Source organism: Papio anubis, chromosome 19, assembly GCF_008728515.1.
Source record: "Papio anubis isolate 15944 chromosome 19, Panubis1.0, whole genome shotgun sequence".
NCBI lineage: Eukaryota > Metazoa > Chordata > Mammalia > Primates > Cercopithecidae > Papio > Papio anubis.
Genome location: NC_044994.1, coordinates 29868876 through 29888835, shown reverse-complemented (window position 1 = coordinate 29888835; position 19960 = coordinate 29868876).

Sequence of the window (19960 nt, the reverse complement as noted above, 5' to 3'; positions counted from 1 at the left end):
ATTAAAAGAGATGTTACAAGGCAATATTGAATGAAAAGAATAAAAACAAATGATTAATATACATCTAGGGAGTTATATGTTCATAGGAAAAAGAAGTAACATACTAGCATATTAAAGTAAAAATTCAGCTGAATCTTGAAGCAGCATTTAGAAAATAGAAAAAGAAAATAAGTTAGTCTACACAAAGTTAACATTTCAAAATGTATTCTTACTTTTACTCACTTTACCCATTCTTCTATCCTCTCACAAGTCACTTAACACAGGGGTAAAAAACTACGGTCTTTGGGTCAGGTCTGAACCACTGTCTGTTTTTGTTCATTCATGAGCTGTGAATAGTCTTACCATTTGGGAAAAAAAAATAAAAGAAGAAGAATATTTTATGATAAATGGAAATTATCAAATTTTAGTGTTTATAAATACAAGTTTATTGAAACACAGCCATACCTATTTGTTTACATATTGTGTATGACTGCTTTCACCCTACAAAGGAAGAGTTGAATACTTGTAACAGAAACTGTATGGCCTGCAAAGCCTAAAATATTTATTGTCTGACTCTTTGCAGAAAAAGTTTGCTGACTCCTGACAATACATTATCTTGCAATTCAATTTCACCATCTCAGTTCAAAGCTCAAAACATAGAAGACATTTTCAGAAGCCTTGTGCTTGACATCTAATGTGGCTCCTCACCTGTTAGTTCTCATCTCTGTCTTCTTGTTCACTTGTCTCTTCCTCCCCATTTTTTCCCACATCAGGGTTCTCACCTTGTATTCAAATGGTTGGCTCATAGACCCCGGTGCACCAATTCCCCTGTTCTTCCTACTGAAAATCTCTTCTTTCTGCTTTTTTATTTTGCTTTGTTTTGAGAGGGTGATAAAATATTGAGTAGATCCAAAAGAATAGACATGAAATATCTCTCAGTTATAAAGAGTAACAATAAAATGGACATGTATCCTCTCTCTAGTTCAAGAGATGAAACAAACGTATCCTCTCTCTACCTCAAGAGACAAAACACTATCATTATTTCCATAGCTCCCAGGACACCTATGACTCCTTTTATATCTTTGATTCTCAAGTTTCACTTCCTTAGGAAAACCCTCCTAGGTAGCTCCTGCCAACACTGATGGTGCATGTAGCTTACCATCAGCACCACACATTTCAGTGATAGTTTGGAAATTCAAAAGTTAGAAATTAGGCTTAGAAGCGCGATGCATAATTTTAAGTATATTCAAACCCTCCCACAAAATATATGCAATTTCATATATAACTCTTTGCCTGTAATATTCTGTATCCCAAATACATTCATCCATATTTTGGGCTCTTTTTCAACCAAGAAAGTAGACAGTTTCAATATGCCAGCTATGAATTTTATTTTCCGCTTTTGCTGAATCCTTTTAGACATTTGGAAGATGGGTGCTCCTGCTTTTCACATGCTACCATCTAATGGTGATTAAAATCTATGAAAGCATGTGAAAAAGGACCTGGGTCAACTTCATAGTTTTATGTAAGTCCAAAGATGACTCTATGAAACTATCCAGATTAGTGAAATAAGAATCTAAACACTCCCGGGATCTTCCCTGCCCAAAGTGATAAATTTCAACCTCTTATACACGTACTAGTGCTTAAGCTCAAAGAAACTAGTGCAGAGAAAAAAGTTCTGGGCTAACAGATAGTGGTATTAAGGTCTAGTTCTGATTCATCATGAAGTCTCTCTGAGACCCTTGGGAAAAAATTACTACTGTCTTGTCCTCAGTTTCTTCATCTGTAATTTCTGAGGTACTTTCTGTCTAACATTTTCTCCACTCATGGGTGATGGCCAACATCAACTGATAACAAGGCCAAAGCTTCCCTCTCTATACTCCTCCCTTCTTCTAAACCTCTCTCACCAACACAGCCTTCTACTCTGACAGCTGAATATTATTAACCAAGAAATTGATTTCCAACATTCCATCAGCTGCATAATTTAGGCTTGGAAATCTATGTCCTCACCATGACCCAGCTGGTCATATGAAGCCCAGTCATTAAGAAATGCTCCAAAAAAAATAAAAATAAAAATAAGTAAGAGTAAAACTGCTCCTATGAATCACCATGCCAACAACTTCAGCTGTAACGACCATCAGGGGGAGAATGAGATTGGTTTTGCTATTGCCAAGAGGGAATTGGCACCAAAATTGCCAGCCTCCGTTGTTCATGGAGCACAAGAGCCTTCTCAGAGGAACTGCCAGCCTCCCAACACAGCTTCGACACATTGTTTTGATAGGCAGCATGCCTCCATAATTATCCCATTCTTTTGGCCAGACCTTTTCTTCCTTTCCTCTTGGGTAGGTGCTCTTGGCTACTTACAAGCCAGTCATGTCACAGTTCTACCTTCATGTGCCTTACTCTCAATTCTTTTCCTTATGAAAAATGTGAAAAATTAGGTATAGACTGCCTCTTTATACACTTATCTCACCGCTAAAATCTTAAATCTGATCCTTCCTTAAAAACGTTGCTCGATCAAAACTTTGGCTATTTCATTCTCCATTTTCTGAAATGTAGTTTAAGATATTGCTTCCTCAGTGTTGTCAGGATAAAATCACTCTCTCCTTCTTCCTTCCTTCCTCCCCTCATAATAAAATTACTCTCTCTTTTTCTTTCCATTCCTCTTGTGTTCATCCTTCTTTACCTTCTCACTTTCCTTTTGCTCGCTTGCTTTCTCTCTCTTTCTCTCTTCTTTCTTTTCTCACGTTCTCGCTTTCTCCAAATGCCAGCCCTGTGCCTGAAATCTAATGCTGGATAATGCATGCCTGGGAGTATATATTTTCCAAAAGCTCTCCCAGTGATTCCAACGATGAAGGTAAGGTGAGAAACACTGATCTAGAACATGCCTGAGAGCCTAAGAAGACACTAAAATGGCTTCAGTAGCCAAAACAGATATCTAAATGTTCAGTTATTACATGCCTTCCCATGGAAATTGATGTATTTTCTTTCTTAGAGTTTACCATACTTTATATTTAGATACATTAGAAAAAGTCATTTCTCAATTTTCTATAATAAATTTAAAACCATAAATGAAAAGTATGTGCAAGATTTGAATAAGATTTAACTAAGAACAGACATGCCAATCACAAAGAAGTGACAATGATAACTCCCTACCAAAGGGATGTGAAGGAAAAATAAGAGTGTTCAGGAGACATGTGTGTCCTCCTCAGGCCTCTTTGAGCTCTTTTCTTGTCCTGCCAACAAGGGAGACTTTGAAGTTTGTTTTTGGTTATTTTTTTTTTTAATTTTTATTTTTTATTTTCTACTTTCTAGTTCTAGCCATTTGGGTGGGTAATAAGCATTTGTCTCTTATTTCAACTTCCTTCCTCTATGAAGCTTTATTAGGTTGGTGCAAAAACCTGCAATTACTTTTGCACCACCTTAATAAATGCAGGCCAAAGAAAAAGGTAGAAGATCTGATTTAGGCCACAAGCCTGAGTTTCAGGCCCCAAAGACTCTGTCAGAGTTGTCCGTAGAGCTGTTAAAACCCAGAACTCTGAGAGCCACTGTTCTTTGTCTTCACATTTAGTAAGTTTAGTCACCACAGTGGAGGAAGAAGGGTCCATAGAGGTGATTTGCTAGGACAGATTTCTGGTTCTCACACCCTCGATGCCATTAAATCACTACCAGTGTCCAAATATGGCTGCCAGAAATCCTTCGTTCCCTACAAAGCATGCCACTTCTCACATCAAAAAGTGAGGACTGCTCTTCTTCTCCTTAAACTTGTAGTGACCTTGGGAATTGCTTTGACCAACAGAACATGACAGAAATGTTATGCTAGCATTCTTGAGTCCAGAGGACTTCTGAGGATGGGCAGTCTCTGCTTCCTCACTCTTATAGCCTAGCAAGCACACTATAAGAAATTGTAGAAAGAGAGGCCCTGGAAGGTGATAGGCCATCCCAGATACCCCAGCCACAGCCAAGCTCTCAGCTGAAAGCAACTGCATGAACGAGCCCAGCTGGCGCCACATTGTGCAAACGATCTCCCCAGTTGAACTCTGCCTGAACTCCCGACTTACAAAATTGGGAGAAATAACAAACTGTCTTTAAGCCAAAGTTTGGGGTAGTTCATTACGTCACAATGGATACCCAAACCACTCTCCATTGCTCTGAACTAAAACCTCATGGAGCACAGCACTTTAGATCTTGCTTGGGGCAGGAAAAACAGTCAGAAACTGTGTGTTACAGCAGCGTGTACTGATACTAATAACAATGATCTTAAGCCATTGTGATGGCTTAAATGCTGCTTAAGGAAATAGGAATACCCTGCCTAAGCCCGTATGATATATTTTAGACATAATCCATTTGAATTTGTTAAAATTTGAATATTAGAATAGCAAATTTAAGAATAAGTATCAGGAATCTGGAACATTGGCTTATGTAGGCAGCTTCATCCCTGAGGAAGTTAGACAAATGATTTGTTGTCATACAGAGGAATTACCCTTGCCTTGAGATCAAAGAGAAAGCAGATGAGTACAGGGCTTGCAGAGAGAAGACCAAACTTACTGTGAAAGACATCTCAAGACTAAGGGTTGGAAGGATAAATTTTGAGCCCTAGAGAAACTTCCCTAACAGCCTACTCTCTGTCCTGACCTTGCCACTGAACAATGTGCTTTTCACAGAAAACTCAAAGAGGAGATCTGGATGCTAGCCGTACACCATCACCATTTATTTACTATAGGATTTTGACTAAATTATCTAACCTCTCCTGAACCTTAAAGAACATATCTGAATCCCACTGATTCTCCTCTCAGATAAACACTAGAGATGTGTGTTTGGGTGAAGAAATCCATATTCCTAGTTGGGAACTAGGACTCCAGGAGAGAATAGGTTCATCATTACAGGGCTAGTGGAGCCTCCTGGGGTATTAGTTCTCTAGGCTTGCACTAACAAAGGATACAAACTAAGTGACTGAAACCACAGAAGCTATTATCTCACGGTCTGGAGGCCAGAAGCCCAAGATCAAGGTGTTGCAGGGGTGTTTCCTCCTGAGGACTGTGAGGGAGAATGTGTTTCGGGCCTCTCCCCTAACCTCTGGGGGCTTGCTGGCAATCTTTGGCACTCCTTGGTTTATAGATTAATTACCCTGATCTCTGCCTTTATCTCACATGGCACTCTTCCCATGTGCGTGTCTTTGTGGTTGACATTTCCTTATTTATAAAGACACCAGTCATACTGGTTTAGAGCCTACCCTGAGAAATTCACTTTAATTTGATTACCTCTGTAAAGACCTTATCTCCAAACAAGCTCACATTCTGAGAAACAGGGAGTCAGGACTTCAACATATCATCTTTGGGGAACACAATTCAAGCCATGACACCCGAGTCGGTTAGGATATGCTATTTGAACCTGCAGGACCTTAGAGTCTGAGTGTCCCTGGAAACAGCAAACCCCACCGATGCCTATCCTGATGTCTCACAGAGACTAATTCAGACTCCTTATTCCATCTTGGCCTGAAACTTCTAGAGAAAGAGTCCCATCACTTGTCCTGACAGTCCTTACCAGCCTGGACCCCTGCTGGGCCTCCCCCATCTGCTGCCTCAAACTCCAGTACCACCCTCATCACTCACCCTTGTCCCCCACTCACTCCACACGCATCCCCTCAGGGCTGACTCCCCCTGCTTCACTGCCAAATCCTGGTCATCTCCAGAGTTTCTTCCACCAAAGAAACCCAGACATTGAATTTAAGGAGCTTATTTGGGGTTGTTTTTGTTTTTGTTTTCTGGGTTTTTTGTTTTTTGTTTTAGTTTTTCCTTTCCAAAAGAAAAGACACAATATCTGAATGACAAATGTGTCTATCCCCTTGCTTAGGTATTTCAAAGGGAACAACAACAACAACAACAACAACAATCCTCACAAAGCAGGAAGGAATAACCACTTAACAATTCAGTGGCTGTCTTGGTTCACATGCCTCCCTCCTAGTGAATTCTTCTATACTAACAACTGCTTTGGGCACTATAAATTATATACCTGTTTTGACTAAAAGGAGTTGCATGATGAGTGGTGGGGCTTATCAAAATCGAGTCCACATTGCAGGTGCTGTCAGTATGACAGACAGAAAGGTACAGCGTAATCCCGATGACTTCCCAGTGAAATATAGACAGAGGCTTAACCTGATCCCTGAAGGAATGACAAGGAAAATAAGGGGAAAGACCAATTAGCCTCTTTCCATATAATCTGAAACTTATTGGCTGGCTATTTTTACTTTTTCCACTCCCTGACTCACCAGGTAGCAGCCAGGAGGTGACAGAAACCAATGCTTTCTCTTCAGAGCCATCTGACAATTTTTGGTGGAAAAGCTACCTGACTTTTACTGGACTAAAAAGTGTGTCATATCGACCTTACCCACAGCCTTCTTTTCCTTTTACAGAGGTGAGAAAGACAACACATGTGCACCTGTTTTGCTAAGTGCGAGGAAGAAGGGATGTGGAGAGAAGCGGCAATTCTCTCAAATGTTATCCATCAGTTGCTGTGTGCCTGCTTTGTGTTCACCCCTTGCTAGGCATTGTAGAAGAGACAAGAAAAGAAAAGTCATATTCTATGGCCTCTCAAAATCTAGTGGAGAGGAGTAAATAGATAAAACTGCTGTAGAAAGAGGAAGTCGTAATGATGCTGCTGGTTTTCATGTGTGATGAAATTGCCTCTTCCTTTTTCGCAGGTCAAGTATTACCTTTGGGGTTTTTATCCAGCTCTGGGGATAGGTGTGCACCAGATACCCATCTTCCTGGAGTCTTTCATTTGGCATCCTTTGTGACCAATGGGATATAGTTGAAAGGAAACTAAGCAGGGTTTAGAGCAGCATGTGTGGTGGTACTTAGGGTTGAGATGAGGAATACACAACCATCTGGCTTGAGCCACACAGTTATGTGTGGTGAGGTGACTGTCCATAATGGGAAGTTGACCAAACGTCAGTGTGACAGAAGCTGGAAGAAGACCATGAAGGGTGAGGGAGTCCGTAATTCTAGAAGAAAGTTTCCTCCATTTTCCTGGTGGTGATGTTTACAGTGCTCAAATGCACTATCCTGGCCACTGTAGCCATGTCTCCTAACTGAATCTCCCATATAACCTGTCCTGAGAGAGTTGATAAAGCCACCAAAGGTGTTTCACTTCTAGGACACAGATCAGTCACTGAAGGACCACAGCATCCAGGCAACCAGTCAAGAAACGGAGCAAGTACATTTAGGAGGCAAAACCCATGTTAATCACTTTGTCTGTTGTTTCTCCTCTGTTATGTTTGCCCACATATGTCATGTTCTCCCCAATCAACTTCAATTAAATTTATCATAACAATGATTGATAATAATTATCATTAGTATTAAAAAAACCTCTTTCTCTTCTCATAGTGCTTTTTTCTTTCTAAACCATTTTCACACACATTACTTAATTCAATCTTTATCATCTGCTGTATGCCCAGCCAGGGGCTAGGTACTGTGGGGGATGCAAGAAGCAAGGCTTTGCACACCACGGAGTGGCTAGTGCTATCTCTCCCTTTGCTTTTCCTGGTCTTTGTGACTAAACCATCAGGCACAGATACCAGAGAAAGGACAGGGCTCCATTCCAGGTAGAAAAAAAAAGGAAATCTGTCACTTTGCCCACTCAGAACCTCCTGTTATCACTCTATCATAGTCCATGACTGACCCAGTCCCTCTGACTGCTCCCAAAACCCCTAAGATTTTAGAGCTGCTATTTCACCTTTCTGGATGGCCCTGATGTCGTCATTTCCAATCTTAACCACACCCTCTTCCTACGCACATATCCTCATAACTTCTCCAGATTCCTTTATGTTGCATTTTGGCTCTCTGCTGGGTTTGCAACTCCTCCCAATTTAGCAACATCTAAAAATTTAATTAGCAGGTGGTTGTCTCCCTCTTCCACATAATTAATGAAGATGTTAAAATAAAACTGGATTAAGAATTTATTACACTATAATTTGCAAATCATTGTCACAGTTACTATATAAGCTCTAACAAGGCAGGAGGGAACAACTTGAGAGGAGCAAAGGTGGCTAAGGCACCATCATCCTCCCTCTAAGCCAAAGACAGTATGGTACAGGGGAGAGAACTCAGACTAAGAGATGGTAGCCAGGGTACTGGCTGAGAGTCTGTCACTAACTGGTAGAAACTCCCTCATCATAATCCATCCCTAAACCCCAAGGCACATGTTAAAGAACACCAAGAGAATCTCAGCTCAAATCACCAAGGGGCCAGGGAAGTTTTCCTCTGAGCTTGGAACAAATGCAGTGATCCATTAGAAAGGGAGGGAGTGTCCTTTATTTCTGTCTCTTGCCTGATTGCCCTGGCCAGACTTTCCAATACTATGCTGAACAGGAGTGGTGAGAGAATTCATCCTTGTCTTGTGCCGGTTTTCAAAGGAAATGCTTCCAGCTTTTGCCCATTCAGTATATTAGATGTGGCTTTCTCATAAATAGCTCTTATTATTTTGAGATGTGTTCCATCAATACCTAGTTTATTGAATGTTTTTAGCATGAAGGGGTGTTAAATTTTATCAAAGGCCTTTTTGGGATCTATAAAGATAATCTTGTGGTTTTTGTCATTGGTTCTGTTTATGTGATGGATTACGTTTATTGATTTGCATATGTTGAACCAGCCTTGCATCTTAGGGATGAAACTGACTTGATGGTGGTGGATAAGCTTTTTGATGTGTTGCTGGATTCAGTTTGACAGTTTTTTATTGAGGATTTTCACATCGATGTTCATCAGGGATATTGGCCTGTAATTTTCTTTTTGTTGTTGTTGTGTCTCTGCCAGGTTTTGGTGTCAGGATGATGTTGGCCTCAAAAAATGAGTTAGAGAGGAGTCCCTGTTTTCTATTGTTTGGAATAGTTTCAGAAGGAATGGTACCAGCTCTTCTTTGTACCTCTGGTAGAATTTGGCTGTGAATCCATCTGGTCCTGGGCTGTTTTTGGTTGGTAGGCTATGAATTACTGCCTCAAATGCAGAACTTGTTATTGGTCTATTCAGGGATTTGACTTCTTCCTGGTTTAGTCTTGGGAGGGTGAATACATCCAGGAATTTATCAATTTCTTCTAGATTTTCTAGTTTATTTGTGTAGAGGTGTTTATAGTATTCTCTGGTGGTAGTTTGTATTTCTATGGGGTCAGTGGTGATCTCCCCTTTATCATTTTGTATTGTATCTATTTGATTCTTCTCTCTTTTCTTCTTTATTAGTATGGCTAGCAGTCTATCTATTTTGTTAATCTTTTCAAAGAACCAGTTCCTGAATTCCTTGATTTTTTGAAGGGTTTTTCGTGTCTCCATCTCCTTCAGGTCTGCTCTGATCTTAGTTATTTCTTGTTTTCTGCTAGCTTTTGGATTTGTTTGCTTTTGCTTCTCTAGTTCTTTTAATTGTGATGTTAGGGTGTCGATTTTAGGAAGAAAGGAAGTCAAATTATCTCTGTTTGCAGATGACATGATTGTATATTTAGAAAACTCCATTGTTTAAGCCCCAAAACTCCTTAGGCTGATAAGCAACTTCAGCAAAGTCTCAGGATACAAAATCAATGTGCAAAAATCACAAGCATTCCTATACAACAATAATAGACAAACAGAGAGACAAATCATGAGCAAACTCCCACTTACAATTGCTACAAAGAGTATAAAATACCTCGGAATATAACTTACAAGAGATGTGAAGGACCTCTTCAAGGAGAACTACAAACCACTGCTCAAAGAAATAAGAGAAGACACAAACAAATGGAAAAACATTCCATGCTCATGGATAGGAAGAGTCACTGTCGTGAAAATGGCCATACTGTCCAAATTAATTTATTACTTTTAATAAATTTAATAGATTTAATGCTATTCCCATCAAATTACCATTGACTTTCTTCACAGAATTAGAAAAAAACTATTTTAATTTTCATATGGAACCAAAAAAGAGCCCATATAGCCAAGATAATCCTAAGCAAAAAGAACAAAGCCTGAGGCATCACGCTACCTGACTTCAAACTATATTACAAGGCTACAGTAACCAAAACAGCATGGTACTGGTACCAAAACAGATATATAGACCAATGGAACAGAACAAAGTCCTCAGAAATAACACCACACATCTACAACCATGTGATCTTTGACAAACTTGACAAAAACAAACAATGGGGAAAGGATTCCCTATTTAATAAATGGTGTTGGGAAAACTGGCTAGCCATATGCAGAAAACTGAAACTGGACCCCTTCCTTACACCTTATACAAAAATTAGCTCAAGATGGATTAAAGACTTAAATGTAAGATCTAAAACCATAAAAACCCTAGAAAACCTAGACAATACCATTCAGGACATAGGCATGGGCAAAAACTTCATGACTAAAACACCAAAAGCAATGGCAAACAAAAGTCAAAATTGATAAATGGGATCTAATTAAACTAAAGAGCTTCTGTATGGCAAAAGAAACTATCATCAGAGTGAACAGGCAATCTACAGAATGGGAGAAAATTTTTGCAATATATCCATCTGACAAAGGGCTAATATCCAGAATCTACAAGGAGCTTAAACAATTTTACAGAAAAAACACAAACAACCCCATTAAAAAGTGGGTGAAGAATATGAACAGACACTTTTCAAAAGAAGACATTTATGCAGCCAACAAATATATGAAGAAAAACTTATCATCACTGGTCATTAAAGAAATGCAAATCAAAACCACAATGAGATACCATCTCACACCAGTTAGAATGGTGATCACTAAAAAGTCAGGAAACAACAGATGCTGGAGAGGATGTGGAGAAATAGGAACACTTTTACACTGTTGGTGGAAGTGTAAATTAGTTCAACCACTGTGGAAGACAGTGTGGCAATTTCTCAAGGATCTAGAACTAGAAATACCATTTGACCCAGTAATCCCATTACTGAATATATACCCAAAGGATTATAAATCATTCTACTATAAAGACACATGCACATGTACATTTATTGCAGCACTATTCACAATAGCAAAGACATGGAAACAACCAAAATGCCCATCAATGTTAGACTGGATAAAGAAAATGTGCCACATATACACCATGTAATACTATGCAACCATAAAAAAGAATGAGTTCATGTCCTTTGCAGGGGCATGGATGAAGCTGGAAACCATCATTCTCAGCAAACTAACACAGGAACAGAAATCCAGACACTGCATGTTCTCACTCATAAGTGGGAGTTGAACAATGAGAACATATGGGCACAGTGGGGGGAACATCACACACCGGGACCTGTTGGGGGATGCGGGGGAAGGGATGGCATTAGGAGAAACACCTAATGTAGATAACAGGTTGATGGTTGCAGCAAACCACCATGCACATGTATACCTATGTAACAAACCTGCATGTTCTGCACATGTATCCCAGAACTTAAAGTATAATTTTTTGAAAAAAAGAACAAGAAGAAGAAAGGGAAGAAATAAAGGATGCAGTGGGGCAACATGTATCTTTTACTGAATATTGTGTCACTAGTAAGAACAAGGTTTTCTTGGAGACCAAACAAAATAGTGATAAGTCAAATCATTTGACCCAGGAAGTCTTCTTTCTAAATATCTATTCTTGGCTAGTAAAAACAGCCAACTCTAGACAGAAATGTTTAATCACAAGGAAGGAGAGTTTCTAACATTTAAAAATAATAGATCATGAGGAAAATCCTATACCTTATTTTATCTCAGGTCATTCCCAACTAATCTCACTATCACTACTTTTAACTTCTGCTGGCCTTGGCCTGACTCCAGTTACTATTGTTTCTTCTGACATGGCCTCTCTCAAGTATATCTCTTACCTTGATTTTTCTCTTCTTTTCTTTGACTTTCATGACCTCACACCCTCATCTAGCCCCTCCTTCAGCCTAGCTCTTCCTGGGGCTACATGGCTCATATCCTTCCAGCAATAATAAACAAGACCCCTGCATCAGTTCATTTCCACACTGCTGATAAAGACATACTTGAGACTGGGCAATTTACAAAAGAAAGAGGTTTAATTTTACTTACAGTTCCACATGGCTGGGGAGGTCTCACAATCATGGCAGAAGCCAAGGAGAAGCAAATCACATCTTACATGACTGGCAGCAGGCAAAGAGAGCTTGTGCAGGGCAACTCCCATCTTTAAAACTATCAGATCTCATGAGACCCATTCACTACCACCAAAACAGCACAGGAAACACCTGCCCCCATAATTCAATCATCTCTCACCACCAGGTTCCTCCCACGACACATGGGAATTGTGGGAATTATACTTCAAGATGAGATTTGGGTGGAGACACAGCCAAACTATATCAACCCCTCACCTGTTGCAACAAACAAGTCAACCCCACCTCTGGCTCCTGAGATATTCTGGTGCAGGCAACTCTGCTATGTCTTTCACATTGGAGCTGCCATCTGCTCTAAGGCCATGCCTACCCAGCAAGGCCAGAGAGCAAGCTTTGGAACAGGATTAAATAACTTTATGGTGGAAGACATAAAATGGATTATTGAAGGATTATTAGTGTGTTTAGGAGAACACTCTTAGCTTCATACAGCAAATATTAAAGAAGTCACTATACCTGTGAAACCTTTTCAAGGAAACAAATGTTGAAAAATAGAATTCCTAAATCTAATTTGATTTAAAAGTCATTCTGTTATGTCCAACACATGATTTGGCATATCATGCAGGACTTGACTGACTTGCTGGCCCCATATTGCGAATTCCAGGTCAAGTTTGGTACCAAAAACATTAATTTTAAAATTTGAGCTCCTATAATTCTTTATCTCAATGTATTGTAAAAAAGAAGCCTGTTTTGTTGAAAAAATAAAAAAGAAAGAAAAGACAAAGTAGTGATTCACGCAAGGGAATACCTTGAAATGGGTATAATTTATAAAACAAAATACCCTTAATATGACAGCAGTCAATTTAGCCTGATATAAAAGAGGGTCTGTGTTTTCTTTCATTTATATTTTTATGATACGTAATGTCTTTATAATTTCACCACTCCACATCAAAACTGCCAACCGCTGAGTGCCTAAATAAGTAGCATGTGAAGAAAATGAATGAATTGCTAAATGTCCCATTATGTCCACAGAGACTATCCTTCTATTTGGAGTCAGGAATCTTAAATTGAGACGACAAATGAATGGTTTTCACTCCAATGGAGGGAGAGTTTTGGCAACTTTATTATGCTCAGCGGTTGAATTGGAATAAGGGGAAATATAGAGAGAAATGAAGTTTTAAAAAAATAATAAGTGTTGTTGGTGTTGGGTTCTGGCTCTGAATGTCAGTTCATCTGTGAGACAGAGTGATGGGGACTGTAGGGGGCATAGCACATGCATAAAAGCTCCAGGGAGATGGAGCAGAGGGCCTGTCACTGTTGTGATTTCTTCTGCACAAAGAAGCTATTTGAAGAATCTTAACAAGTTCCAACGTGTTCGGCCCAACACATTAGGGCTGACATCAAAAATGGAAAAGCAGAGAATCTGTCGAGCTGGTTAAAGGAAATCACAATAATCAGCAGCTCTTAAGGCACTTAACCACAGGCACCCAGCGAGCCCCAAGTCAAGGAATAAGAAACGGGCGGTGGGTGGTGGGGAAGGGGTGGTGATTGCAGCAACATCCAAGAGCTCATTGACCTTAAAAATCTACCCAATGTGCATCGGTGGAAAACAGGATGAATACTATAGCAAATATAACACAACTACAGATCTGTGTACACTGAAGCAACAAAGGCTATGGAGATCCAATTTCACTGGCCCTAATTCACCCTCTTAAAGCCTCAACATTTAAAACTTCTATGCTTCATATTCCAGATCTCATCTCTCTTCATCTTACTATCTACAAATGTCCACAGAAACTTCCTCTCAGCACAGTGTTTTGTACCACAATTGATGATAGAGAAAGGATGGACTCACTAGTGTGCTATAGTGGCCTCCAGATCAGGAGGCTGGCATTTTCTGGGTGAGACATTTAACCTACTGGTTGCGAATTAACTATGAGTACATTATCAAAATAGGGCAGATGTACTTAACTTCTGACCTATTGGAGTGATGAGATCATAATCCAGGGTGAACAGTTAGTAATCAAGTCAAATGTTTCACTCTCTGAGTGAGGTTGATCTGTACATTTGTGTCTGTGTGAAAATATATGTGTCGTGCAACGTACAGGCAGTCAGAGCAGAGTAGGAAGAGGCTTGCTCTCTGATACATTTTAGGGTCTATATTTTAAAGAAAAAGTTCATATCCTGATAGAGGGAAAAAGAAACTGAAATTCAGAAGGGTCACCTTTCATGCTAAATAGAGAGTAGCATTTTATTCCTTTAACTGGGAAAATCTGCTCTATGTGTAGCAAATACAGTATTAAATTTCAACATAATGCATGTAACTATGAACACATGCTTTGAAGCCTGAACACTGTTCTTTTAAGACAAAATAATCATTGGACAGTCTGTTCCTGATATGGTTTGGATCTGAGTCCCTGCCCAAATCTCATGTTGGATTGTAATCCCCAATGGTAGAGGTGGAACCTGGTGTGAGGTGACTAAATCATGGGGGCAGTTTCACACAAAAGGTTTAGCACCATCCTACTTGGTACTGTCCTCGCAATAATAATAGTGAGCGAATTCTCATGAGATCTGATCATTTAAAAGTGTGTAGCACCTCCCCCCAGCCCCTCTGCTCCTACTCTGGCTATGTGATGTTCATACTCCCACTTCGCCTTCCACCATGATTATAAGTTTCCTGACGCCTCCCAAAAGCTAAGCAGATGCCAGCATCATGCTTCCTTATAGCCTGCAGAACTGTGAGCCAATTATACTTCATTTCTTCATAAATTATCCAGTTTCAGGTATTTCTTTATAGCAATGTGAGAATGGACTAATATAGTTCCTCTCTGGCCTCAGTTTTCTTATCACAGGAACAAGCAGCTTAGATTATATAATTTTTAAATTCCAATCCAGTCTCATAGTGTATCATCTTTAACAATATTAATAACAATGTCACAACTATACCATAATGGCATATCACCAACAACAACTTTGTCAACAACTATTTGTTAAATGCTTAAGAGGCATCAATGTGCTGAGTAGTTTATGTACTTTAACTTTTATTGAATACTCACAATAATTTGTTAATAAAAGAATACCTATTCTCATTTTTATAGATGAAGACAAATAAATTTTCTAATATTACATAGTTTATGGGTGGAAATATTAAAATTCTAACTTAAATCTAACCCCACAACCTGTGTTCTTAATTTTTTAAAAAACTGTACTGTATATTTCAGTTTTACCTAGCATAGAGGGAGGGGGAGACAGGCTATAAGAGACTGAAAAGCAGAAATGTTTTCAGTAAGTGTTTACAACATTATTGAAGAGAAAAGAGCCACATGGGAAAGAGATAACCATACAGTATAGTATGTGTGTAATTGCCAGATTAAATAGATTGGTCAATAAGAACTACAGGACTTAGAGAAGGGAAAATCAGTATTAGTTAGATACTAGCAACAAGCCTAGCTAGAAAGGGCTTCGTGTCATTGGGCTTTCAAACGGAGAGAAAACAAGCCAGACAGAAAGGCTAGGTCAAAGCTTTTTGGTAGGGAAAAGTGCATTAGCAGAAGCAAACACTGGGATTGTTGTAGTATGAACAAAAGACAATAAAGAGAGAAGCTTGCATTTTCTAGTCTGAAGAAAACATGTAAACCTTCATATTTTGCAAAAATAAGTTAATACATTTTCCTTAAATAGAGAAGACTTCAGAGACAGCACATTTTTGTAGCTAATGGTTAAGTCATTCGTTGTTGCAAAATATGATCAGCATTTCTGGACATACAGTATTATGGCAGATCAATACTTTCAACGCATATACAAGGATCAATCCTGGACTCTTGTTAAAGATGCAGAAAAGTGGTTCTCACCACAGACCCACTGAGTCAGAATTTCTATTAATGAACCCAGGAATTTGCACATACAAATGCTTCTCAAATTATTGTTAAAAATGTTATTGCAGTATAGTTTTCACACATTAAAATGCACAGATTTTAAGTATTTAGCATGATACATTTTGACAAATATATACATCCCTGTAACCTTTATCCCAACTAAGATACAGAACACTCCTGTCACCCCAGAAAGTTTTTTGTACTCTTCTATATTTTTGATATTTGGCCCTCCAAACCTCATGTTGAAATTTAATCCCTAGTTTTGTAGGTGGGGCCTACTGGGTGGTATTTGGATCACAGGGCAAATCCCTCATGAATAACTTGGTGCAGTCCTTGCAGTATTGAATTAATTGCTCTATTAGTTCCCATGAGAGATCCCCCAGGAACTGGTTGCTGATTGTTTAAAAGAATCTGGCACCTCTCTCTTCTCCTTTCTCTCTCTCTCTATCTCTCTGTCTTCCTGCTATTGCCATGTGGTACACTCCCTTTTGCCTTGGGTGGAAGCAGTATGAGGCCCTCACCAGATGCAGATGCTGGCATCATGCTTCTTGTACAGACTGCAGAACCTGGGTGAAATAAACCCCTTTCTTTATAAATGACTCAGCCTCAAGTATTCCTTTATAGCAACACAAGTGGACTAAAACAGCCCCTTTGCCATTAGTCCCCTACTGCTCCAGGAAACTGTTGATCTGATTTTCAATCTCTGAAGATGAGTTTTGTCTGTTCTAGAGCTTCCTATAACTGAAATCACACAGAGTATACTTTTTTGTGCCTGACTTCACAACATAAAGTCTATGAGCGTCACCGCTGCTGTTGTGGGCTTCAGCAATTTGTTCATTTTTGTTGCTGAGTAGTATGTCATTTTATGAATATGCCATGATTTGTTCTTCCACAGTCTTGTTAAAATACATTTGGGTGGTTTCCAGTTTTTCATTCTTGTGACAAACATAATTATATAAGTCGTTTCATAGACAAACAGTTTTTGTCTTGGATAAATAATTAGGAGTGAAATCGCTGCGTAATAGCATAGGTGTATGTTTTAGCTTTAAAATAAATAACCAATCAGTTTTCTCAAGTGATTGTGCCATTCTATTGTCCCACTAGCAATGTATGAAAGTTTTAGTTGCTCCACATCCTCACTTGACACTGTCAAGCTTTTTAATTTCACCTACTCATGACCAACTTTTTTTAATGGTTAGTGCTTTTGTGTCAATGTGGTATAAAAATTTTCGGTATTTTAATTCTAGTTCATTGAAAATATTTTTCCAATTTCTTTTAAAATCTCTTCTTTGACCTATGGGTAATTTAGAAATTTTTTTTTTAAATTTCCAAATATTTGGTCATTTTTCTATATATCTTATTCTTAATTCCATTGTGGTCAGAAGACATATTTTATAAGATTTTAATTTCTTGACATTTACGAGATGTATTTTAGTGAAGAATTCATGATTTTTCTTGTGGGATGTTCCATATGCACTCAAAAAGAATTTGTATTCTACAGTTGGCTGTGATGTTCTGTTAATGTCAATTATGTCAAGTTGTTGAATAGTGGTGTTTAGATTCTCTATATTCTAAATGATTATTTGACTTACTTGTTCTATTAACTAATGAGAGGTAATTAATACCTCTCAGTATCTAATACCTTTCAGTGTTAAAAGAATAGTTAATATTCTATCATAAAGGATTAGAGTCAATATATCCTACTGAGAGGATTTATTAACACTGTATCTATAATTGTGTTATAGATAGATGATAGATTTCCATCCTTTTATATCCATCCTGTTTACATTAAATTGTCTCTTGTAGACAGTATATATTTTACTTTTATAGCCAGTCTGACAATCTCAGCCTTGTAATTTGCGTGTTTAGTTCATTTATATTTAAAGTAATTATTTATATGGTTTGGGCTAAATATATCACCTTACTATATATTTTCTATTTATTTATCTGGGCACTTTTTGGATATTTATTTTTGGAGTTAATTGAATAGTTTTGGTATTATATTTTCTTTTCTCTATTGGATTTTTAACTATGCTGCTTTTATTTTTTTCTTTGTTATTCTCGAAATTATAATATGTATTCTTAATTTATTAGAGTATCCTTACAATTAATATTTTCTCAGTTCACACTTTACACTGTCAACTTCACAAATGTAAAAATCTCAAATCAGTTAATACTAATGAGTTCCACCAACTTTTATAGAATCAGTGTCTTATATTTTATCTCTACATAGGTTTTAAACAAACCTTCTAATGTCATTTTTGCTTTAACAAGGCGTTACTCCTACAAAGAAAGTAAAAGAAGAAAAACTAAAAGTAAGTGTGTTTCGTTTTTTTGTTTGTTGGGATTTTTTTTTTTTTTTGAGATGGAGTTTTGCTCTTGTTACCTAGGCTAGAGTGTGATGCTGCAACCTCGGCTCACTGCAACCTCCACCTCCCGGGCTCAAGCAATTCTCCTGCCTCAGCCTCTCGAGTAGCTGGGATTACAGTCATGTACCACCACACCTGGCTAATTTTTAGTAGAGATGGGGTTTCTCCATGTTGGTCAGGTTGGTCTCAATCTCCTGACTTCAGGTGATCCACCCATGTTGGCCTCCCAAAGTGCTGGGATTGCAGGGATGAGCCACCACATCTGGCCAGTAAGTGTTTATATTAACTTACTATTTACCATTTTTAGTGCTTTTCATCTCTTCTTGTAGAATTAGATTTTCACTTGATATCATTTTCCTTCATTGTGATAACTTTTTTTGAGTATTTCTTATAGTTCAGGTCTGCCAGCAACACATTTTCTCAGCTTTTATTTATAAAACGCAATTTTAAAAAATACTGTCATTGCATATAGATTCTCCGTTAGTAGGTTTTTTTGTTTGTCTTTTCTTTCAGCACTTTAAATAGTCATTCCATTGTCTTCTGGCCTTCATTGTTTCTGATGAAAAATCAACCATCTTTCATATTGTTCTACTGTGTATAATGTGTTGTTTTTCTCCCAGCAGCTTTTAATATATTCTCTATATCTCTTTATCTACAGTTTTCATCAGTTTGATTATGATATTCCTAAATATGGTATTTTTTGTATTTATTATCCTGCAGCCTTTTGTTACAAGTGCGAATTACTGATTCTTATCCCAAATCCATTGTATCAGAGTCACAGTGTAAGAAAGTTTCAAATGTCTAAATATTCCCAAAATTATCTTTACTGACACTTAAATTTAGATAATCACTAGGTTATAGGCATAAAACTCACCTCTAGCCTGAAGAAATTTAGAATATTTAATAAATTAAGATATGTACTCAAAAATATATAATATCATTAGGATACAAAAGTATTTCATATCAGTAGAGATGATTTGCCATGAAAGTTCAGAAAATAAAGAAGAAATCTACATGGTGAGAAAGAAAAGCTTATTGAAAGGCATATCATTTAAGTAGAATCTTAAAATGTAAGTGACATTTTCATTTGGAGAGTTGGAGGGGAGTTGAACATTTCTAAATTTTATCATAAAGAATAATTTCACTATTCCAAAACTAATCTTAAGACCTCTATCAGAGATGGAAAATAAGGGCTCTCAGCCAACCTAAGGGAATATATCTGGCAGACTTAAAATTAAGGTCTCCAATCTTTCAACCTTTAATACAGAATTGTACCCCCCTCTCCCCACCCTTCATCCCCCCATACACACATTCATAATCCTTTACCAAGCAGAAAAAGAGAGCTGGAATGCTTTCCAACTCACTAACAAAATGCAATGGCTTCTTATTTTTTTTAATACAACATAACCTGGATGTCAGGTTGCATTAAGATTCCTTGGGTTACGATGACATAAATAGTTCAACATAATGAAACATGACACTGAGAAATATGGGCATTGATCTGTGCCACTAATTTAAAGATGCACTGGGTTTTGCCTTGATCTGTTTTTATGTCCTCAACAAGGAAATGACACATGGATAATGGGTATTGTCTGCTTTGTTGTTCCCAGGACAGGCTGCAAAGAAGAGTTTTTTCATTATTGACATATCCATCGTATTGACAAAAGGTTTATCATATTCTCTTT